This window comes from Ursus americanus, chromosome 6, assembly GCF_024610735.1.
Source record: "Ursus americanus isolate L20-20 chromosome 6, mUrsAme1.1.p, whole genome shotgun sequence".
Classification (NCBI taxonomy): Eukaryota; Metazoa; Chordata; class Mammalia; order Carnivora; family Ursidae; genus Ursus; species Ursus americanus.
This window is the reverse complement of record NC_142132.1, coordinates 36,801,591-36,826,079: the sequence shown is the minus strand read 5'-3', so window position 1 is coordinate 36,826,079 and position 24,489 is coordinate 36,801,591. Positions and strand designations below refer to the sequence as shown.

The following is a 24,489-nucleotide window of genomic DNA, read 5'->3' as shown; positions in this document are numbered from 1 at the left end:
AACTCAGGTTATCCTAACAACAATCTATCTACAGAGGATTCATCGCTGGATTTCAGGATGAGGAACTGAAGTAAATGGTTAAATGAAGCTCTGGGCCACACAGCTGAAAGTGGCTCTCCAGCCCCAGAGCTGGCTCTTAACCACCACTCTCCACATTAAACTGTGCACGAGATTTATTTATTTATTTATTTAAGATTTTATTTATTTATTTGACAGAGAGAGAGACAGCCAGTGAGAGAGGGAACACAAGCCGGGGGAGTGGGAGAGGAAGAAGCAGGCTCCTAGCGGAGGAGCCTGATGCGGGATTCGATCCCAGAACACTGGGATCACGCCCTGAGCCAAAGGCAGACGCTTAACGACTGAGCCACCCAGGCGCCCCACGAGATTTATTTTTAATATGATTTTAAAATAGCTCTGTTGAGAAATGATTTACCTACCAAGCAGTTACCCCATTTAAAGTGTACAATTTGGGGCACCTGGGTGGCTCAGTCGGTTGAGCTTCTAGGTGTTGGTTTCAGCTCAGGTCGTGATCTCATGGGTAATGGGATGGAGCCTGGCAGTTGGGCCCCGCCAGTGCTCCGAGGGAAGTCTGCTTGAGATTCTTTGTCTGCCTCCCCCTTTGCCCCTCCCCCTCTGCACGTGTGTGTGTGTGTGTGTGTGTGTGTGTGTGTGTGTGTGTGCTCTCTCAATTAAATAAAATACATCTTTATTTTTTTTAAAGTATTTATTTATTTGACAGAGAGCACAAGCAGGGGGAGGGGCAGACAGAGGGAGAGGGAGACGCAGGCTCCCTGCTGAGCAGAGAGCCAGACCTGGGACTCAATCCCAGGACCCTGGGATCATGACCTAAGCAGAAGGTAGACACTTAACCGACTGAGCCACCCAGGCGCCCCTAAAATACATCTTAAAAAATATATATACATATATATGTATATTATATACATATGCACGCATATAAATATGCATATAAAAATATATATTTCTCTTTGGGGCATGTGTGTGATTTTTATGCAGATAATAATATTTAGATATTAAAAAATTTTTAAAGTAATTTCTGTGCCCAGTGTGCAGCTCGAACCACAACCTGAGATCTAGAGTTGCATTCTCTACCAACTGAGTCAGCCAGGCACACCAATTTCATTTTCATTTTCATTAAAAAAAAACAAAACAAAACTCTACCTGCCCAATGTAGGGCTCAAACTCACAACCCCGAGATCAAGAGTCACATACTCTATAATCTGAGCCAGCTGGGCACCCCTAGATATTTTGAGCCAGTAAGTGTACTTTTTATTTTGACTAGGGTGCCAATTGCCAAAAAGTTGGTATCACTTCCATGTATATATATGCCATGCTTTTTAAAATAAGTTACAGGGGTTCCTGACTGGCTCAGTTGGTAGAGCATGAGACTCTTGATCTTGGGGGTCATGAGTTCAAGCCCCACCTTGGGGGTAGAGTTTACTTACTAAAAAAAAAAGAACAAAGATAAAATAAGTTACAATTTGATTTTACAACTTTTCAAAATATTTTTGTTCTAATATAATTAATTTAATATCTGTTTAATAATTCAACACACATTTTGATTCTCATCCCAGTTCCATGAACTGGGGGCTCTGAACCAGGCAATGCAAAGCTCCTGCCCTGAGTGGCTGACATCACAGTGAGGGCAAGGAGTTGGAAAAAGAAACAGATGGTACAATATTTCAAGTACTGATTGACAGGTGCAGTCAAGACACAGAAAGTAGCTGAGATGTAGAGAGGGATGGGGGAGAGAGACAGCTTTCTTAGACTGGGACATCAGAATTGGTCAGTGATAGAAACGTAGGTTTAAAAGCATTTGTATGCCACAAATTTCCCTTTGCCATTTTTTTTTTCTGGTTAAATTGAGCCAATGAAGTCAAACATATACCCAGATTAATTTACAAAAAAGTTTTTTTTTTTTATCTCGAGCCAGTGGCTCTCATTCCAAGAAATGTCTCTCCATCAAATCTGTTTATCTTGTTAAAACAAGATAACAGGCCCCCAAATGGAGTCACTTATGCTAAGCCCCACATCACCAAACTTAGACTTAATTACAGTTTTGACTCTTTCCAAAATGGAATCTTAAACCAGTCAATCAGGAACTACCTGATCAGCACTAAAGGGGTAATCTGCCTGATAGACCCCTGTCATCTCCTAAAAGAAAGTGACCTTGCCACAGCCAATCCACTTTTTGCTAGTATAACGTCTTTGTTCCCCCTCCCTTCTGCCGATAGAAGTCTTTCACTTTGTACAGTGCCTCAGAGCTCCCTTCTGTCTGCTAGATGGGATGTTGCCAGATTCATGAATCTTCGAATAAAGCCAATAAATAAGATCTTTAAAATTGACTCTGCTAGAATTTTGTTTTTTAAAGAATCTATATCTTTATATAAGTTAATTATAATAAGTGTCTTATAAGGAAAATTACTTAGTTATTGGCAGTAATAGAATGAGAGAATGTTTTTACTGACTGGCACTGTTAAAGTTGAAAGATCCAAAATGGTGGTTCAAGGGGCGCCTGGGTGGCTCAATCAGTTAAGGGTCTGCCTTCAGCTCAGGTCGTGTTCCTGGGATCCTGGGATTGAGCCCTCCTCGGGCTCCCTGCTCAGCGGGGAGCCTGCTTCTCTCTCTCCTTCTGCTGCTCCCGCTGTTTGTGCTCTCTCTCTCTGTCAAATAAATAAATAAAATCTTTAAAAAAAATAAAAGAATAAAGATGGTGGTTCAAGAGACCACACTATGATCGGAAAGGGTCTGCACTGAAGCTGGTTTTAGTTCTGTGTTGGCACAGAATGTTGATTATGAATGTTAGTAGTTTCTAGAAGCTTGTCTGTTAAGTTAAAGAATGCATTGAATTTGTGGCCGCTTGAAATCTGAATTCAAATACAATCAAAGCTGGACAAAGTCTTTGTTGTCTCCACTGCATTAGCTAATTTAAGAACCCTGCGACATTTTGCTGTCATTTGTTATGCAGTTTTACCAGTACACAAAGGGAGTTAGTGTTACGTTCTACTCTAATCAGACTACAAAAGAGAATGACAAGTTCCTCCAAGCAATGTTTACCAAACTAAAAAGAACTATTGAGAAACTGAAGTTTAGTAAACAATGGGAAATAAATCATAGTATAAACATTGAGTAGCAATTTAAACTTTTTTCCTGCAATGTAAAATTAAAATGCCTTGTAGGTTGATATATAAAGTCTTGATAGCTATTACTTACCTTTAAGTTCTTAATAAACTAGTAAAATATTAATATATTAACTTCTAATGATCAACATTGGGATTTTCCACAGTGAGGGCTGTAGCCATTCCTTCCACCACACACCCTTGGAGAACCAGTTTTGCTGCTAGAGGTGGGTGGAGTTTGCTATATTCTACCCTTTCATCCATGGTGACTGAGACCTTCTAGGCTTCTAGGTCTGGGCACAGTGGGGTACACAGGTCTCAGTTCACCTGTCTTGAAAAACAATATTCCTTCTGAAAACTGAAATTGTGTGACCTTGGTGCCCAGTGGTGATGCCCCAGATATGTCCCTCAGAGAACAGACACACCTGCCCTAGAAGACCCCCGTGGGCGATCCCGGAAGTGGAAGCTGAAGCCATGCAATGCCGGGAGTTCTCTCTAGGAAGAGAACACAAAATTATGAACGTAATGTTTGTGTGAAAGCCTATATATATATATATATATATATATATATATATATACACATACACACACACACGCACCACACATAATTTTATTTATAAATATATATTTATATATAATAAATATATCATAAAATAGTAAAACAAATATGTAATATATATTTAAGATTTTATTTTAAAGTAATCTGTATACCCATGGTGGGGCTCAAACCTACAACCCCGAGATGTAGTGGCATGCTCCACCGAGCCAGCCAGGCATCCCCGAAGGTTTATATGTTTAGAATGACAAAGCAAAGCAATTGCAAATTTAAAAAAGCTGACGACAAAATTTTTAATATAACACATTTTAAAATTAATTGCCTGTCAAAATATTAATTTTATTAGTAACATTGCATAATCATAGCCACTACTTCATACGATAGTGATTTTGAATATTTTTTTAAAAAAGATTTTATTTATATATTTGACTGAGAGAGAGAGAGCACAAGCAGGGGGAGCTGCAGGCAGAGGGAGAAGCAGGCTCCCAGCCCAGCAGGGAGCCGGACCCAGGGCTTGAGCCCAGAATCCCGGGATCATGGCCTGAGCCAAAGGCAGATGCTTAACCAACTAAACCACCCAGGTGCCCCCTGAATTTGAATATTTTAAATTAGAATATGTAAAATTAGAATAATTTCTATGAGAAAGAATGGAAGTCTTCCTTCTAGGGTGATTAACCCACTTTTTTTTTTTAAGATTTTTATTTATTTATTATTTGAGAGAGAGAAAGGGAGAACATGCATGAGCAGGGGGAAGGCCTGGAAGCAGGTTGTGGTCAGAGGTTGGGGGGATCAGACTTGGGGTGGGGGCTTGGGACCTGGGCGAAGACAGCCTGGGGATGTGTGGTGGAGGGGCCTGGAAATGGGTGGGCAGGGACACTGAAGGACATCTGAGAGGGCGTTTGATGTGGAAGGAGGCCCAAATGTGGGTGGAGTTGGGTGTGGGAGGGCGTCAGGCCCTGGGGTGGGGAGTTGTGTGCCGGCGTGCCCTGGCCTTGGGGAGGGGGCCCGCATGTAGGCTGGCGGACATGAGGGTGGATCCCAGAGCGAGTGCAGTGGGTTGCTAGGATTGGGGGGACAGAACTTTGAGGTCATCTGGCTGTGGGAGGTGTGGGGTAGGGGGTCTGGATGTGGGCAGGGATCTGGGCTGCAGGCAGAGGCCAGCTTGGGTGAGGTTGGGGCGTGGGACCTCTTAAGCTTAAGCTTCAATAGCTTCAGTAGCTCAGAAATGTTCCCATCAGGACTGTTTTTGATGGAAGAAAACCCAGAAACAGTGTTAATATCCATTGACCGGAGAAAGAAAATTATTACATTTCGTGGGTTAGAACTGTATTCGGCAGGGAAGCGAGTGATTTAGTCACGGATTAGGGTAACTACGAGCCTATCGAATGAAAAAAAGTTGTAGAAGAATGTCATTTACATATAGTTAAGACTGTATAGTAGTAAAACTATGAATGAAAGTACTGGACTAGGTAATAATTTAAAAAGTGCACAATTCAGACTGGGGTTGCCTCTGAAAAGCACGTGTGTACAGGGAGGCCTCACCTGCCCCAGTAATAATAGGTCTGTTACACTGGACCGGGTGCCACTTGTTTCACTGCTTGAGGTCGTGCAAGGAAATCACCCAGAGCACAGGTGAAGCGTAGTCAGCGCCTGGCTGGAGAAGGCTGTGAGAGAGCAAAGGGACTGCTGATTTGAAGAAGGCCTTCCAGGTGTTTCATGGGAATGACATGGAAATAGAGGGATTATCTGAGGACCAGCAGCTGTTGTTCGGACAGCCCGGAATTGATGAGCAGTGGAGGGAATGTTCTGAGGATTAGCAGCCATAGGCTGGGCAGGCCAGACTTTATGGAGAGGCACGAAGAGGAAGAGGTAGGGGCCGAGTGGTGTGGAGGGATGAAGAGGCACAGCCGAGGGGATAGGACATTTGAAAGCCACAGTAGCCAAATCTCACATCTCAAGTCCTTTAGGGTCTCTCATGATATTTAAATTAGATACTTACCACTGGGGGCGCCTGGGTGGCACATGGGCGCCTGGGTGGCACAGCGGTTAAGCGTCTGCCTTCGGCTCAGGGCGTGATCCTGGCGTTATGGGATCGAGCCCCACATCAGGCTCCTCCGCTATGAGCCTGCTTCTTCCTCTCCCACTCCCCCTGCTTGTGATCCCTCTCTCGCTGGCTGTCTCTATCTCTGTCGAATAAATAAAAACAAAATCTTTAAAAAAAAAAAAAAGATACTTACCACTGATGAGTTTAGAGTTCCTGTGCCCATTTTACAGACAAGAAACTGAAGTTTTCCCAAGGCCAGTCTGACTCCAAAGGCCCTCGTCTTAACACTGTTCAGTGCCACATTTTGCAACATGAACTCACGGACTCCTCCCCACAGCACGATGAAGTTGACCCTATCAGTATTCTATTTTATAGTTCCTATCTGTATTCTGTGTTATGGTTGGGGAAGTGGAGGTACAGAGACCCGGATGGTAAGGGATGAGACCAGAATTAGAATCCAGGTCAGGTCCCATAATCTAGGCCTCTGGGCCAGGGACAGTGGCAGTGTCTGTTGAAGAAAACTGAGTGTGGCCAGGGGGTGACACATGGTGGGGAGTACAAGAGGAGAATGCGGAATAGTGGATTGAACAGGTGAGCTCCCATTTCCTACCTTCTCCGTCCCTGTCCCTCCACTGTTAACGCACCCCGAATTCTCCCAGAGCCTGGAGCCTGCCGAGTGTCCGCCTGGAGGCACCCTGGTTCTGCTGGTAAACCTGGGAACTGAGCAGACTGCCTGGGGCAGGTGGGGAGGAGGGTCAGAACAGGTCCTGTTGATCATCAGCCAGGCAGGGGTCCTCACTGAAACCCAGGAAAGACGAATGGGCCCTCCAAATTCACAGCTGTTTCCCAGCCTCAGTGGGACAGCCTGTTGTTTTCTCCTAAGCATGTGCTGCAGGCGTGTTTATGTATATGGAAATATACAGCACGTATATGAAAGGGAGCCTACAAACACTGGCCAGAAGAGCAGGGGTGAAGGTTTGGGAAGCGGGACTGCAACAGGGCAGCAGCCTCGTCTGTCCTGGGGGATGCTGTGAAGTAAGCCGATTTGTTTTTTTTTTTTTGTTTTTTTCAGGTTTCTTTCTTTCTTTCTTTCTTTCTTTCTTTTTCTTTTTTTAAGTTTTTTTTTTTAAAGATTTTATTTATTTATTCGACAGAGATAGAGAGACAGCCAGTGAGAGAGGGAACACAAGCAGGGGGAGTGGGAGAGGAAGAAGCAGGCTCATAGCGAAGGAGCCTGATGTGGGGCTCGATCCCATAACGCCGGGATCACGCCCTGAGCCGAAGGTAGACGCTTAACCGCTGTGCCACCCAGGCGCCCCTTAAAGATTTTTATTTATTTATTTGTAGGAGAGAGAGAGCGCACAAGTAGGAAGAGCAGCAGGCAGGTAGAGAAGCAGGCTCCCCTCTAAAAAGGGAGCCCAATGAGGAATCCATCTCAGGACCCTGGGATCATGACCTGAGCCAAAGGCAGACGCTTAACCGGCTGAGCCACCCAGGTGCCCCAGAGTAAGCTAATTTGTGCAGAATCCCGGAAAGGACTAGGAATGAGATTGTCCAGAACCTTTGGAAAGTGGGTGTTCAGATGTGCTGGAGGACTGCCTGCAAGTCCACAGGAACAGCAGGGGTGAGGGTTTTTCCTGTTGCAGGATCCTCTTGCCTGGCCATTCTGTGTGTCTGTGGCTCTGAATTCCTCAGTGTCGCTTCATGGGTCTAATTGCGACCCTCTTTCCCTTCCTCCCTCTCTAGTCCTTTCATCTTTCTGGGACTCTGAGTTGTTTGCATATGGATTTCTGTATCTTTGGTATATCTAGGTGTCTCAAACTTCCCTGCGTTTGCTTGTCTCTGACATTTCTGTGACTCCGGATGTCTCTGTTTGTAGTACCCTTCAGGTCAGGCCCAGCAATTCGCCCCTCGGCCTGCAGCCCTAACGAGGCATGAAGCCAGGGTTAGCTCATCATTTTACCCACCTGGGGCTCTTTCTGAGGCTTGACCTCTGAGGCAGGCAAGTAAGGGTGCGGATCCCAGGGCAGTTTTCATTTGGGAGACAAGGCCGCGCCCACCCCCCAGTAGCCACAAGGTGGCAGTAGAGGACTGTTGTCCGCATTATTCCTTTCCCTCCTGTGGTCTCATTGCTGAGACACTCCCAGGTTAGGGGGAGTAGATTTGGGGGTGTATTTGTCCAAATCTGAAGTTTTCTTTAAAAATCAGGACTAGCCCACCAATTCACATGGCACTTAAAAGATTTATAGAGTTTCTACTGTGCCAGATGTTCCTTGTCGGTCCCCAGTTGCCTCTAACCTGGGGATAACAGAAAATCCTACATAGGAGAGGTAATGTGGAATGAGCCCCGGTACAAACTTAGTGCTCAATGCCCTTTGAGAACCATTATGGTCACATGCTCCAATCCATGTTCACCACTGGCTGGTTCTACCCCCTGGGGTCAGTGTTCCCACTGGCACCCTAGGGCAGGACCATCCTTGGCTTGACGTTGCTGGAGTTTTGGTGGGAAAAACTTGTCTTCATAGAGTCCAGATGCCTCGACAAATAACTAATCATTAAGTATCTGAATATGTATTTTTTTTAAAGATTTTATTTATTTATTTGACACACAGAGAGAGACAGCCAGCGAGAGAGGGAACACAAACAGGGGGAGTGGGAGAGGAAGAAGCAGGCTCCTAGTGGAGGAGCCCGATGTGGGGCTTGATCCCAGAGCACCGGGATCACGCCCTGAGCTGAAGGCAGACGCTTAACGACTGCGCCATCCAGGCGCCCCTGAATATGTATTTTTTGAATCACTGAATACATCTTATCTATCAAGAAATGTAAAAAAAAGTGTGTGTACAGGGTCCTTTTAAACATTATATTTATTTATATAACCACTGTATAGATGGAAATACCTATCTATACCTATCTACAAAGATAAATGTGTGTATTTTTGCAGGTTTTACCATTTCTCCACCTGGAATCAATTTTAGCACTATTTTACACCTTTTCTTCATTTTTTCAATATTTATGTAGCCACTATATTTGTCTAACCATTTTACATATTTATATACATTTTTTACCAAACCAGTCTACAGCCTTCTGTAGGAAGATGTTGTATAATACCTTTCTTGCGTGGTTGGCACATCAGATTCCCCCGTTTTATAAAATGTTCTATATACTACGTGCTTCCTGTCACTGACATGTGTGCACCTTGCCAGTGCTCTTCCCGAGGACCTTTTCTAAGCTGACTGCTGCTTTCCGTCATGCTGAACAGCCTGCCGGGACGTGATGGCCACTCTGATCCAGAGTTTGCGGCCAGAAAGTCCCAGCCTGGGTTTTCTCATCAGTAAAATGGGCCTAAGAGTTAGGATTGTGATCATTATTCGACACCCAGGGTTAGTCAATAGATGTTTCTGTCCCCTCAAAAGTCATCTGCTGAAATCTAATTCCCAGTGTGATTGTATTTGGAGAAGTGGAGCGTTTGGGAGGTGATTAGGTCATGAGGGTAGGGCCCTCGTGATTGGGATCAGTACGTTTTTAAGAGAGACTCCATATTGCTGTGGAGGAGGCCGGGATGCCCTGTAGGGAATGGTCGTGCCGGGCAACTGTCTGAGTGACCTTTCACGCATGCCCAGCGGTCCTGGTGGCATCAGGAGGCAGAAGCTGTGATGGATGGGGCGGCTGCAGCAGGCAGGAAAAAAAAAAGAGAGAGAGAGACTCCAGAGAGCTCCCTCGCCCTTTCTATCGCGCGAGGACACAGTGAAAAGACAGCTGTCTATGAACGAGGAAGTGAGCTCTCACTAGGCACCAAATCTTCCAGTGCCTTGAACTTGGACTTCCCAGCCTACAAAACTGTGAGTAATACATTTCTGTTGTTTAGAAGCTGCCCAGTCTGTGATAGTTTTGTTATAGCAGTCTGAACACACTTAGTGTCCATTTTGGCAGACCCTAGACTAAGAGCCCTTCTGTTCATGAGCTTGTGACTTTAAAAATAATGACTGAAAAAACACTTGTTGTTGGGGCGCCTGGTAGGCTCAGTTGAAAGAGCATGTGACTCTTGATCTTGGGGTTGTGAGGTTGAGCCCCATGTTGGGTGTAAAGATAACTTAAAAATAAATCTTTTTTTTTTTTAATGCTTGTTATTGAAGTGTAATATACACACAGAAGAGTGCAGCTAAGGGTGGCGCTTGATGACTCTTCACAAAGTGAGCTCACCTGGGCGTCCAGCGCAGCAGCTTGAGAACCAACATTCCCAGGCCCCGGCAGGCCCCTGGTGCCCCCTCCCACCCGGCCCAAGTAACAATTCTTTGAACTTCTAACCCATAGATTTGTTTTTCTGGCCTTTGAACTTCATATAAATGGAATCAAACAAGCTGTACTATTTTAGGCATTTATGAGCTTTTCTCATGCACTTGAGGCCTTTTTATTCTCATTACTTTATGGCATCTCCATGGTGTGTATTCTTCAGTTTATCGGTTTTGCTGCTAATGAACACGTAGGCAGCAAATTTGGGTTTGGGCTATCAAGAATAGTGCTGGTAGCTGAACCTCTATCCGCCTTTTTCTTGGGTCTATTCCTGACAAACGCCAGTCGCAGGGACCCCAGGATTTGCACAGATTCTGCCAAACAGGTTCCAAGTGGTTGTTCCTTTTCACACTCCCCCCTGGAGAGCCCTGTCTGCTCCCTTGCACCCCCACTGGCTTGGCATTTTCCAGTGTGTTTGTGTGAATCTTTTTGGTAGGTGTGCTTGCCTTTTTTTTTTTTTTTTTAAGATTTATTTATTTATTTAGAGAGAAGTTGAAAGAGAGAGCACGCTAGTGGGGGGAGGGCAGAAGGAGAGAATCTCAAGCAGACTTTCTGCTGAGTGCCAAGCCTACCGCAGGGCTTGATCTCATAACCCGTGAGATCATGACCTGAGTCAAAATCATAAGTCGGTCACTTAATTGACTGAGCCACCCAGGTACCCCTTGGTAGGTGTGCCTTTATTTTTTAAAGACTTTATTTACTTGAGAGAGAGAGAAAGAGAGCACAAGCCGGGGGCGGGGGTGCAGAGGGAGAGGGAGAAGCAGACTCCCTGCTGAGTGGGTAGCCGTACCCAGACCGGGGCGGATCCCAGGACCCCAGATCGTGACCTGAGCTGAAGGCAGACGTTTAACCGACTGAGTCACGCAGGTGTTCTTTTCATCTGCATTTCCCTGATGAAATGGAGCGGCTCCTCATTCTTGGTCATTTGCATCACCTCGTGGGGGCTATGGATCTTCTGTCTCTTCTGGTAGATGATCTGTCTTTTTCCCTTTCATTTGTAGCAATTCTTTAGATACATTCTGGAGGCAGGTATGTTGCCTTCCCATTCTCTTAATGATACTTTCTGTTGAAGAGAAATATCCAGTGTATCGATTTTCTCTTTTATGGTCAGTGCTTTTTACTTGCTATTAAGACATTTTTGCCTATTTTAAGGTCATGGAAGGTGCTCTCCTTTGTTTTTCTTTTAACACTTTATTTTTTTTTTACCTTCACATTTAGCTCAACATTACATCTGGAAATGATCACATGGTGTCAGGTAGGAGTCAAGGTATATTTATTTATTTTTGATGTGGAAATCCAGTTGGCCCAGTACTATTTGTTTGAAAGATATATCTATACACATTTTTCTCTTTACCAGATTTAGGATGCCCCTTTCTATTTCTGGTATGCAAAATGTTTTATGTATCATAAATGGACATAATTTTATAAAAATGCTTTTTTTCTCCTGCATTTGTCTATTGCAGTGAGTTGCATGTTGATTTCCTGGTCTTTGTCCAGCTTTGGAGTCTGCTCTGCCCATGCAGAAAGCAGGTCAGAAGGGCCTGAGATTTACTGCTCCCCAGGAGCAGCGCTCAACCAATGACTGGGGTGAAGTGGTGGAAAGACACCCCCTCCTGTGGGATAACTCGAAGCGGGTGCTTTCCACAGTCTCCCAGAGTTCTCCAACAGGATTGAGTCCCGTTGTTTGCAGTGATGACTTACTTTACTGCACACCTTCCTTTGGTCCATCCTGCTCCTGCCCAGCTTCCCTACCGTCTTTTTGGGATCAAGTCCCAAATGGCTTATACTGAATCCTTGTTTCAGGGTCAGCTTCTGGGGGACTGGAAATCAAGACACAGTCTAATACAAATGATTACTTTCTTCAGTATTCTAATACTGCTAGAACCTTAGAATAAACTCCGTTAACTCTTTATACCTTCTGCATTACTGCTGTCATGCATTTTAGTTTTATGTGTGTATATATATACATATTTTTTCTTTTTCATTTTTAAAAACAGCTTTATTGAGATATAATTCACATACCAAACAATTCACCCGTTTAAAGTGTACAACTGAAGGTTTTTTGTATATCCACAATATGTGCAGTCGTCACCACAATTGCATTTTAAACTTTAATTACCTCATAGAGAAACCCTGTACTATGTCAGCTACATGTCAATTAAAAAAATGAGATAACATTAAAAAAAACCCTACAATCCATAGCCTTTAGCTGTAACCTTCCTGACCCCTTGTCCTTTCAGCTCTAAACAACCACTGTGTCTTTTCAGTGTCTATTTCCCTCTTCTGGACTTTCATATAAATAGAATTATATACTTTGTGGCCTTTTGTGACAGGCTTTTTACATGTAACCATGTTTTCAAGATACATTTGTGTTGTAGCATATATCAACACTTCATTCCTTTTTATGGCCAAATAATATTCCATTGTGTGGGTATATCATATTTTGTTTTCCATTCATCCATTGATAGACATTTGGGTTTTTCCGCCTTTCGGAAATTAGGAATAATGGTGCTATAAACATTTGTGTATAAGTTTTAGTGTAGAAATATATTTTTATTTCTTTTGGGCGTATACCTGTAAGTATAATGTCTGGGTCATACGGTAACTGTTTAATTGTTTGAGGAACTCAGAGTCTTTTACAAAGTGTCTGCACTATTTTACATTCTGACGGAGTATAGTGTTCCAATTTCTTCACATCTCCATCAACACTTATTGTTAGCTGACTTTTTTGATTCTAGACATCCTAGTGGGTGTGAAGTGGTATCGTTGTGGTATTGACGTGGCATTTCTCTGATGACTAATGTGTCCACATCTTTTCATGTGCTTTTCGTTTGTATATCTTCCCTGGAAAAATGTCTATTCAGATTCTTTGCTCATTTATAAACTGGGTTATTTGTCCTTTTATTATTTTATTCTTTTTGGTGCTATTGTGAGCATTTTCCTAAGTTAATTTTTGGATTGTTCACTGCAAGTGTGTAGAAATACAATAGACTTTTGTATATTCATTTTTTATCCTGTAACCTTGCTGAACTCATTTATTGGTTCTAAAGGTTTTTTATTCTTTTGATTCTTTAGGATTTTCTATAAGCAAGATCATGTCGTCTGTGAATAAGACAGTTTTTACTTCTTCCTTTGCAATCTGGATGCTATTTATTTATTTATTTATTTCAATTAGCCAACATATAGTACATCATTAGTTTTTGATGTGGTTGCCTTTTAATTGTTTTTCTTGCTTAATTGCCCTATCACCTCCAGTACAATTTTGAGTAGAAGTGGCAGGAGCAGACGTCCTTGTCTTATTCCTGATCTTAGGAGAAAAGCAGTCTGAATACTGATTTCCCTCCACCTGTTCCGGCTAGCTTGTGGTGGTGTTTGCTTGCTCGTTGTGCAACTTCACTTGTCTGTTTTAGCGAAGTCTGTTTCCCCTACAATGCAGAGCCTCTGATGACACTTCTCAGAGGGTGCAGTGTTAGGCAAGTGCACATTCACCCTGGGGTGATCATGTTTTTAGCAGGGCTCTGTTGACTGTCTCTTTCCTTGATCTCTCTGTTAAGTTGTCTGCCTCATTTGGTATTACGTCAATATGTTAGGCTCCACTAATTACTGGCTAATTGCTATTATTTTCTACAGTGCCCTGGGGCATAAATTGTTTATTGGTCTGATCCAATTAGATTCAGGCAAGGGTAGTTTCAGAGGCCAGTTTTTGAGTAGATTGTCTATTAGCTCTCTTTCTTCCTGGTTGTCTCTAGTGAATTAGCTTGCCCATGGTTTAGTTCGTTGCTCTTAATTAAGAGGAACTATTGTTTTTAAGAGTGTCCTTAGACTTGAACCATTCCACACTCCATTTTAAATAAAGTCAATTCCTTTGGGGAGAGCTTCAGAGCTCTCTTTTCTAAATGGCTGCCTTTCCCCCAGGGGATATCTGCGATCCACTATTTAGGGAGCTGGGTGGGGGTGGTAGCCTCTGGTCTTCTCAGCTTGCTTTCCCTGCTGTGGACTCTCTGTCCTACCAATAAGCTGGGGCAGAAGCGATCAGGACTTCAATATTCTTGGCGTGCTGCACCTGGAGTAGAGCCTCTATCCTCTGGATTGAGAACAGGAGCCCCTGACCTCTTGGCCTCACTCACCAGTAATTTAGCCCCCTCAACTTAGAGCTGGAGATGAGAAGTGCTGGTGGCCTGCTTCTCCTGATGAAAAACAGTAACCCTTTGTGTAAGAAAAACACTCCTGAGGCACCTGGCTGGCTCATTCAGTAGAGCTTGTGACTCTTGACCTCAGAGTTGTGAGTTCAAACCCCATGTTGGGTGTGATTACTTAAAATCCTAAAAAAGAAAGAAAGAAAAACACTCCAGTGTTTCTCTTTTATTCTCATACTACTATAACACTCACAACACTTTTGACACCAGATGTGTGTGTTTTCCATCCATCATGCGATTCTGCAACACTGGCTGACACTGCGTGGAGTGAGTGTCAGATCCCACAGTCTAAGGGTTCACTCCCGCAAAACTGCTCCATTTCAGATGCCAACTGCAAGTTCCAGATGGTCATCTGTACTTACTATTGACTGGCTATAAATTGGGGTTCCTATGACCCCCTCCTAGGGGCTGACAATTTGCTAGAGTGGCTCACAGAACTCAGGGGAATACTTATGTTTTGCCAGTTTACTATAGAGGGCATAATAAAGGATGTGCGTGAAGAGTCAGATAAAGGGAGACATAAGATGAGGTCCAGAAAAGTCCCGAAAGCAGAAGCTTCTTTTTTTTTTTTTTTTTTTTTTTAAAGATTTTATTTATTTATTTGACAGAGATAGAGACAGCCAGCGAGAGAGGGAACACAAGCAGGGGGAGCGGGAGAGGAAGAAGCAGGCTCATAGCTGAAGAGCCTGATGTGGGGCTCGATCCCAGAACGCCGGGATCACGCCCTGAGCCGAAGGCAGGCGCTTAACCGCTGCGCCACCCAGGTGCCCCCGAAAGCAGAAGCTTCTGTCCTCGTGGAGTTGGAGTGTGTCACCCTCCTGACATATAGGTGTGTTCACCAACCCAGAGGCTCTCTGAATCCCATATTTTGGGAATTTTATGGAGGCTTCATTACATACATGGAGGCATGATCTATCATTAACCCAGTCTTCAGTCCCTCCGGAGGATGAGGGATGGGGTTGAAAATTTCAAATCTAATCATAGCTTGGTCTTTCTGGTGACTGGCTCCCATCCTGAAGCTACCCAGGAGCCCACCAAGAGTCGTCGCATTAGAATTAAAGACACTCCTATCACCCAGGAGGTTGCCCTACACCTAAGGGATTTAGGAGCTCTGTGCCAGGGGCTGGAGGCAAAGATCATTATACATATTGTTTATTATTTTACACCCTTGGTTGGGGACTGAGGGAAGAGGGATCCTGGTCTTCTTGGCTACATCTGCCCAGAGTAGAGCTTTTGTCAAACTGAGCTGGGGAGGGGAGAGGAGGGAAGGAACAGGATATGGTTCAAATCCCAGACTCTCACTGTTCTTACTGGGTTTTAGTAGATTTTCTTGAATAAATGTTTCTTCATTTATTGAATACCCTTAAGACAGTTTCTAGAGACTTTAAACGGTGTAGCTTTACCAGCTTTGCTTGTTTCCCTGTGGAGCTCCTCACGCCGCCATCCTGGAAGTGGAACTCTGTGAGTGGTGTTTCTTCACAGACACCCTCAGGGAAAGGCCCTCAGCTTGGTTCTGCCCTCGGCCCCCCCCCCCCCAAACATTGTAGGGAGGAGTTGCTCTCATATATCACGTGTCTTTATTTAGCACTTATGGATGTGTGTCCCCATTTTGTTCCACAGGTTTTACGAGAGTCCCTGTCCTTCCTGCTCTCCTCACGCAGGGATGGAATCTTCGATGATGGCAGCAGCTCGTCAGGCCAGTATGTCTTACACGTGGCTCACTGCTGCTCCAAGGATTCCCCACGCAGTCTGCTAACAACACACCTTTCAAAGCTTACTGAATGTCTCACTTTTCACTGCCTTGTCCTTTTCTTTAGAAAGATTCCTTCCTTCCTTCCTGGGGAGGTTAGAAAGGGTACAGATCATCTTGGAGCCCAAGGGCAGCCACTGCAGAGGGAGGTCCACAGGGGTCAGCCCCAGGTAGCCGGGCCTCACAGCAGGCAAGTGGGGCCAGCAGCTGAAGGAAGCTTTGTGCTCTGCGTGGTTGTGGTGGTTGTTGGGCAAGGGCCTGACCGTAAGCTTTTGAGAGCCCAGGCATCCATTTCAAAGGCATTCATCTCGAGGAACAGACTGCCAGCGATATGACACAACGCCAAGCTGCACGACTAGATAAGGAGCCAGGCCTGCACCACCCATGAAGTTCCCCTCTTACAAATCCCTGGGTGACCTAGATAACCGACCGCTTGAGTGACCCCACTTTTCCCTTCCCGCCCCAGTTGCTGCTCTTATGTTTTCAGTTTGCCAATAAAGAGTGAACCCCTGCAGCTCTGAGCACCCCAGGCACCAAGGAGAGGCACGTGGCCGAGTGCAACTTCAGAGTGAGGCCTGCTTTGCTGGCCCGCTGTGGGGCAGCACGAGGACCATGAGGAAAGATTTTGGCTGTGCTCCTTCCCTCCCCAGCCCGTTCCAGAAATTCTATTTCTTCTTCTATTTCCCCTTCCCAGGAAAGCCTTCTGACTTCTATCATTTTATCTGGCATACCTCCCCCTGCTCCCCCAGACCTTTGTCACGTCCTTCTCCAAACTGCCACTCCACCTTCTGCTGCAGCTGGTTGGCTTCCTCTGTGTCCCTCACCCAAACCTGCCAGCTGCTGGGGGGGGGGAGCCGGGCCTCACCTGTACCACTGCCGTCCTGGAGCCTGGGGCCCAGCGGCCGCATGTTCCCAAATGCCTGCTCGGTGCCTGATCACTAGTGCAGCGGAAGACAAGGGGCCCGGGTACAGTGGGCCCTGGAGTGGACGTCTCCATCAGCAAGCTGGGGGGAGGCTTCCAGAGAACCCCGGAGGTGCTCACTGCACAAAGGCCATGCCCATCTGGGACGCATGGGTTGAGAGCCTGTCACCAGAGGGAAGTTTGGCCAGAAATAAAGATTCAGAGGCCTATTTTCTGTTCCTGACCTGATGCTGTGTCCAGGGGCTCGGTGGGCAAACTTCACCTGCCGCGAGCCAGAGCCTGAGGCTGGGAGGCTGCTGCTGAGCAGGCCTTCTGTCAGGGCTGCGGGGCAAGGAGGCACCCCTGAACCTCCTGCTGTTTGTGGGCACAGGAGTTGACGGAATCAGCCGCAGGGCCCCCACCAAGATGTCCTGCTCCGGAAACCTGGAAACATCTGGGAAATCTGGGCTTATCACATTGTTTTCCATGTATTTGAAAAACAAAATTGTAATTTATTTGTTTATTTTTTAAAGATTTTATTTATTTATTTGAGAGAGAGGGAGAGAGAGCACAAGCGGGTTGGGGGGGGGAGCAGCCGGCAGAGGGAGAAGCAGGATTCCCACTGAGCAGGGAGCCCATGCGGGGCTGGATCTCAATACCCTGGGGTCATGACCTAAGCCGAAGGCAGACGCTTAACCACCTGAGCCACTCGGGCATCCCCCAAATTGTAATTTAAAAAATGAACAACAGAGACAGAGTGCAGTGAGTGAGCAGAAGTCTGGGAGCCTCTCGGAGCACAAGGGGATCTTCGAGTGGTTGACAGTGCCATATCCCAAGGTGAGACTGAAGGTCTGACATCCAGAAGGAGGCAGAGGCTTGATGTCAGGCCCCCAGCGTCCAGGCCAGGACTTCAGGTGTTGCTCACCCTACCTGAAGAAATGAGAGAAGAACTATTCCTGAGACTTAAACCCCAGTCCCCCTGCCCCCCACTCCCCAGTCCACATCCAGCCTGTTCAATATAAAACAATAATTCAAGGGGCACCTGGGTGGCACAGCGGTTAAGCGTCTACCTTTGGCTCAGGGCGTGATCCCAGCATTATGGGATCGAGCCCCACATCAGGCTCCTCTGCTATGAGCCTGCTTCTTCCTCTCCCACTCCCCCTGCTTGTGTTCCCTCTCTCGCTGGCTGTCTCTATCTCTGTCAAATAAATAAATAAAATCTTAAAAAAAAATAATTCAAGCAAAGGTAGACTGACAGAACTGAGAAGAGGGTTAAAGGGGAACAGGCAAATAATCCTCTAGTCGAGGCTGGTACAACAGCTCTTATTTCTCCAGGGTGCTGTTAGTGACAGGGGTTGGGGTTGGGGTGGGGGGGAGGGCTGGGGTTCGTGAAGGGGGAGGAGGGCGCTACCCTGGCCAGGCCCTCCCAGCGCCCCTGCGGGAGGTTGTCTGCACTCCCACCAGCCCCTGCTCCACCTCCTTCTGCTCTCAGTGCATCAGTCACTGATAGTAGTTCAGAGATGTGTGTATCCACACGCAAGGTCAGAAACGTAGCCCCTCAGGCTGCGCTGAACCTCCCGCTGCCCCCTGCAAGGCTGGGCTGTGTTGGTGAGGAACTGGGAAGTGCCTTCGGAAGCCAGGCCCAGCGGAGCCACAGCTGCTCTCAGCCTGCTGGCAGCCACAACCCTGCCAAAGTGTGCTTTTGGCCCCAAGCAGCATCTCTTTTTGAAGCCCCTTCCCCCTGCCCTCTCCCCAGGCAAGTACTGGTCTGCTTTCCGCCACTATAGATTAGTTTGCATTTTCTAGAATTTTATACAGATACAATCATACAATATATACTCGTTCGTCTGGCTTCTTCCCATCAGCACAATTACTTTGAGATTCATCCGTGTTACTGTGTCAATAGTTCGCTCTTTACTGCTGAGTAGTGTTTCACCTTGTGGATTTGTGGATGTGCCATCATTCGTTTATCCGTTCTCAAACTGATGGACATTTTAGGATGTTTCTCGTTTTTGGCCATTACTAATAAAGCCCCTATGGACATGAACAAGTCTGTGTGTGGGCGTATATTTTCATTAAACTTGGGTAAATGGCAAGGAGTGGAATGACAGAGTCGAATGAAATTTGTATGTTTAAATTTATAAAAACCTGCTTAACCTTTTTCTAAAGTAGTTGCACCATTTTACATTCCGCCAGCAGTGTGGAAAGTTCCAGTCTCCACATCCTTGCAAACACTGGCCTGGTCAGTCTTTTTGATCGTAGCCTCCTAGTGGGCGAGTAGTAGTATCTCTCTGTGGTTCTAATCTACACTTACTGAATGACTAATGATGTTGGGCATCTTTTCATGTGCTTATTTGCCATCGATGTATCTTCTTTGCTGAAGTTTTTATTCATATTTTTTACCCACTTTTTAAAAACAGGAACAAAACGTTGTACAAGGAAGCGCTCCCAACCTTCCCCTTCCTCTGTCTTCTGAGGAGGTGTTAGTGTATTTGCTGCTTATTAAGGGCAGAGATGAGAAGAAGGGGCATGGGTCTAGAATGATCTATTTAGAGCAGTCAAAAAAACTAAGAGGCAGCCCACGGAATGGGAGAATATATTTGCAAATGACACTACAGATAAAGGACTGGTATCCAAGATCTACAAAGAACTTCTCAAACTCAATACACGAGAAACAAATAAACAAATCAAAAAATGGGCAGAAGATATGAACAGGCACTTTTCCAATGAAGACATACAAATGGCTAACAGACACATGAAAAAATGTTCAAAATCATTAGCCATCAGGGAAATTCAAATCAAAACCACACTGAGATACCACCTTACGCCAGTTAGAATGGCAAAAATAGACAAGGCAAGAAACAACAACTGTTGGAGAGGATGTGGAGAAAGGGGATCCCTCCTACATTGTTGGTGGGAATGCAAGTTGGTACAGCCACTCTGGAAAACAGTGTGGAGGTCCCTTAAAAAGTTAAAAATTGAGCTACCCTATGACCCAGCCATTGCACTACTGGGCATTTACCCCAAAGATACAGACGTAGTGAAGAGAAGGGCCATATGCACCCCAATGTTCATAGCAGCAATGTCCACAATAGCTAAATCGTGGAAGGAACCGAGATGCCCTTCAACAGATGACTGGATTAAGAAGTTGTGGTCCATATATACAATGGAATATTACTCAGCTATCAGAAAGAACGATTTCTCAACATTTGCTGCAACATGGACGGCTCTGGAGGAGATAATAAGTGAAATAAGTCAAGCAGAGAAAGACAACTATCATATGATTTCTCTCATCTATGGAACATAAGAACTAGGATGATCGGTAGGGGAAGAAAGGGATAAAGAAAGGGGGGGTAATCAGAAGGGGGAATGAAACATGAGAGACTATGGACTCTGAGAAACAAACTGAGGGCCTCAGAGGGGAGGGGGTGGGGGAATGGGATAGACCGGTGATGGGTAGTAAGGGGGGCACGTATTGCATGGTGCCCTGGGTGTTATACGCAACTAATGAATCATGGAACTTTACATCGGAAACCGGGGATGTACTGTATGGTGACTGACATAATATAATAAAAAATCATTAAAAAAAAAAAACAAAAAAAAAAACCCAACCCAAAGAACCCTGTTGGAGGGATGTGGGAGGAGGGGAGGAGAAGGCTGGGAGCTGAGGGGGGGAGGCAGCTCTGGGAGAGAGGAGGGGTGGAGCTAGGGGATCTGCCGTGAGGATCCTCCCCTCCCAGTGCCCTCCAGAATTGCCCAAGCTCTTCCTGTCTGCTCAAAGCTTTTGGAATTGGGTCAGTGTTACTTTTGGCTGTGTCCCTACGCTGAGACGATGGGGGCGGGGGCGGGGAGTGGTTTTATTAGAGTGTTACATAGACACTGAGCAGTTGCAGTTTTACTCTTGGTGTTGGCCTTAGCAGCAGAGGAACAGCGATGGAGAGGGGCAGGGTGGGGAAGCATTTTAAAACATAATATAGATTAAAACATTTTTATTTTGCAGCAACTAGAGATCCATGACAAGGTGCAGAAAAATGTTCAAGGACGTGTCACGTACCCTTCACCCAGTTGTCCCCAAAGGTAACGTCTTCCCTAACTACGGGTACAACGTAAAACCAGCAAATTGCCACTGCTTATTCACGTTTCGCTAGTTTTACCTGCACCCGTGTGTGTGGGCGTGTGTGCGTGCATGTGAGTGTGTGAGAATGTGAATAGTTCTGTGCAATTTTATCACAGGTGTAGATTCATGTAATCAGCCCTACACTCAAGACACACCACAATTATGTCACCTCGAGACTCCCTCAGGCTGTCCTTTATTAACCTCTACCCCCCTTTCTCCCTCTCCTCTACTCCTAACCCTCAGCAGCCACTCATCTGATTTCCATCTCTACCATTTGGTCATTTCAAATATGTTATATAAAGGGAATCACACAGTGTGTTGCCTTTTGAGATTGGATCAGTGTTACTTTTCTCACTCAACACAATTCACTTGAGACGCACCCAAGCCGTTGAACCTGTCAGTACGCTGTTCCATTTTATTGCTGTTTCCTGGTGTGGATGTACCGCAGTTTGTTTAACCGCTCACCCACCGAAGGACATTTTCTTCCCCCCAGTTTTTAGCAATTGGGAATAATGCTGCTATGAACATTTGTGATCAGATTTTGGTGTGAACATGTTTTCATGTCTCTGTGACAGATGTCCAAGAATGTGATTGCTGGGTTTTATGGTGAGTGTATATTTAATTTTATAGGAAACTACCCAATTATTTCCCAGAGTGGCTGTACCATTTTACATTCCCACCGGCAATGGATGCACAATCTAGTTTCTCTGTACCCTCGCCAGCATTTGGTATTGTCACTATTTTGTGTTTTCATCATTCTGATAGGTATGTAGTGATATCTGATTGTGGGTTTAATTTGCATTCCCCTAACGGCTAATGATGTTTAACATCCTTTCATGAGCTTATTTGCCAACGTATATCTTCTCTGGTGAAATGTATGTTTATGTCTTTTGCTCATTCACCGATTGGGTTTTTTAAAAATTGGGTTGTTTGTCTTCTCATTGAGTTATAAGAGTTCTTCAGTCCAGATTCAAGTCCTTTGTCAGATATATATTTTGCAAACATTTTCTTCAATTTTATAGCTTCCCTTTCCATTTTCATTGCAGCGTCTTGTGTCTTTTGAAGAACAAAAGTTTTAATTTTGATGAACTCTACTGGGTTTTGTTTTGCTATGGATGATGCTGTTTGTGTTTTACTTAAACAGTCTTTGCCAAACCAAAGGTCTCTAAGATTTTCTTTTGTTTTCTTCCAGAAGTTTGTGCTAATTACACATTTATCTTCAGTGTTCGATTGCTGAAATGACCTATAGGACTCATACAGTTTTACTCATATTTTATTACAGGCATTGCAGTCCTAGCAGAAGGAGGATATGCACTGCAGGGGTCTGAAGATCTCAGGCGCAGGCTTCTTTGAACTTCTACCACTCAGTTACCCAGGATGCACTTTGATTTCGGGTCTCAAACCACTTGTGTACCCTGTATGCGAAGCCCCTCAGTATTGGAAGCCCAAGTCTGCTCAGGGTGGGGTCTTATAATTATATTGAGCAGGTCACAAAGGCACATTACAGCTACGTGACCAGCCTTAACTTCTAACATCCCGCAGGCCTCATTAAGGTACAAATAACAAATTCAGTGATTACTGAACAGTGTTGACAGGCTGGTGGTCCTGCTCTGAATCAACTCACTACCCATGGTTGTATTTTTTTTTTAAATTTTTATTTATTTATATGAGAGACAGAGAGAGAGGCAGAGGAAGAAGCAAGCTCCCTGTGAAGCAGGGGGCCTGATGTGGGACTCGATTCCAGGACCCCGGGATCACAATCTGAGCTGAAGGCAGACACTTAACCGACTGAGCCACCCAGGCGCCCCACTACCCATGGTTTAGAACGTCATTTATCTTCAGTTAATGTAGTCCACAGCGTTGGCCAAGGGTCAATACCTTGAGTTAACCCAGATCAGCTGAAGTTAACCTGCGCCGTACAGATATTATAGTTTTAGCTTGCACATTTCGGTTTATGATCCATTTTGAGTTAATTCAATACAAGCTGTTGACCTTGTATCTTCCAACCTGTTAAATGGGTCCGTGAAGGTTTTAGGGGTCTAGTGGTTTGTGGCAGGCTTAGATACTCCCTCCAAAATAAAAGGCAAATGATTATATCTCATACTTCTCTCCAATAAGAATGAAGCACAATGTTGAGTAGGCTTCTTTGGGTCTGAGGTTGGTAGATTCCATGGGTGGGAATGTTGCTCTGGCCATTTACTGAATTACATGGAGGGCCGTTGGTGTTGACTGGGGCCCTGAGCAGGATAGGGCTCCGCAGTGAGTCAGGCTGTGTTGCTGGCGGCCCTGCCACTTGCACCATATAGTCTGGCAGACCTTACGTATTTGTGTTATCTGTGTTAGGAAAAGATGCTATCTGGCGTTTATGGCAAGTCCCTGAGAGAATCACAATGTTGGCACTTCTGGTTCTGGATCAAGGCCATGTCATCTGTAATTGAGAATTATATGTGTATCATCCAAAAAACCCAACCAACCCAACCCAACAGTTCCTGATGTGCTATTGGACCTTGATGGAGACAGAACCCAGCAAGAGAAGTTCAAGTGACTCTACAGCCAGAACTGCCCATCTTGAGCTGGGGTCTGCCAGACCCACCAAGTCATCCGGTCAGTGGGCCCAACAGCAGTTTATAGTAAGATGGTAGCAGCTCATCCCATGTTGGGCACAAGTCAGCTGCACAAGCAGGTGGTCCAGGCCCCGTGTCATCCACTAATGTTGTTGCATCAGGGCCTCTCAGCTTGTAACTGGGGCTGCATGAAGGGTCCCTTATAAACAGCTTATAGAGGAGGGGAGAAAGGGGTCAAGCTTGAGCCATGAATGCGTGGGTTGAGATAAGCCAAACATACTGCTGTGCTATGGCCTCGCAGACCATGGCCCTGAACAACAGTGGTGAGGGGCAGAAGTTCAGACAGAGTAACTGGTCCTTCATTTTGTGTGGAAAGAAGTGGACTGAGCTTGGAATATATATGAGCTCAGGGCAGTGACTTGGCTTGGCTAGTTAAGCAGGAATCTAGAAGGAGAAAGGTAGAGGATGTGGTTGATTGAAAATTGCACCTGCATCCTCCAAAGATATGTCCATATTCTTTTTTTTTTTTTTAAAGATTTTATTTATTTATTTGACAGAGAGAGACAATGAGAGAGGGAACACAAGCAGGGGGAGTGGGAGTAGAAGAAGCAAGGCTCCTAGCGGAGAAGCCTGATGTGGGGCTTGATCCCAGAGCACCGGGATCATGCCCTGAGCCGAAGGCAGACGCTTAACGATTGCACCACCCAGGCACCCCGATATGTCCATATTCTAATCCTAAAACCTTTGTAAAAAGGGTCTTTGCATATGTAATTCACTTAAGTATTTTGAGATAAGAGCAGCTGGGTTATTGGGTGGGTCCTAAATGCCATCACAATTGTCCTTATACAGAGATGGAGAGTAGACACACACAGAAGAGAAGGCCGTGTTGGGGCGTCTGGGTGGCTCAGTTGTTAAGCGTCTGCCTTCAGCTCAG

At 45.2% G+C, this 24,489-nt stretch overlaps 1 long non-coding RNA gene across 2 annotated transcripts; it reads left to right on the top strand.

Moving 5' to 3' along the window:
- The first annotated feature begins 8,783 nt into the window (after positions 1-8,783).
- Positions 8,784-23,632, top strand: LOC123800382 (uncharacterized). 2 transcript variants are annotated; one of them, XR_015724771.1, is made up of 5 exons: positions 8,784-9,576; positions 11,246-11,282; positions 15,844-15,923; positions 20,875-20,951; positions 22,274-23,632. It is a non-coding gene; the product is annotated as an uncharacterized LOC123800382 (long non-coding RNA). The 2 variants fall into 2 exon arrangements; XR_006781905.2 differs by lacking the exons at positions 20,875-20,951; positions 22,274-23,632 and having other exon boundaries at positions 15,844-18,205.
- The last annotated feature ends 857 nt before the right edge of the window (positions 23,633-24,489 follow it).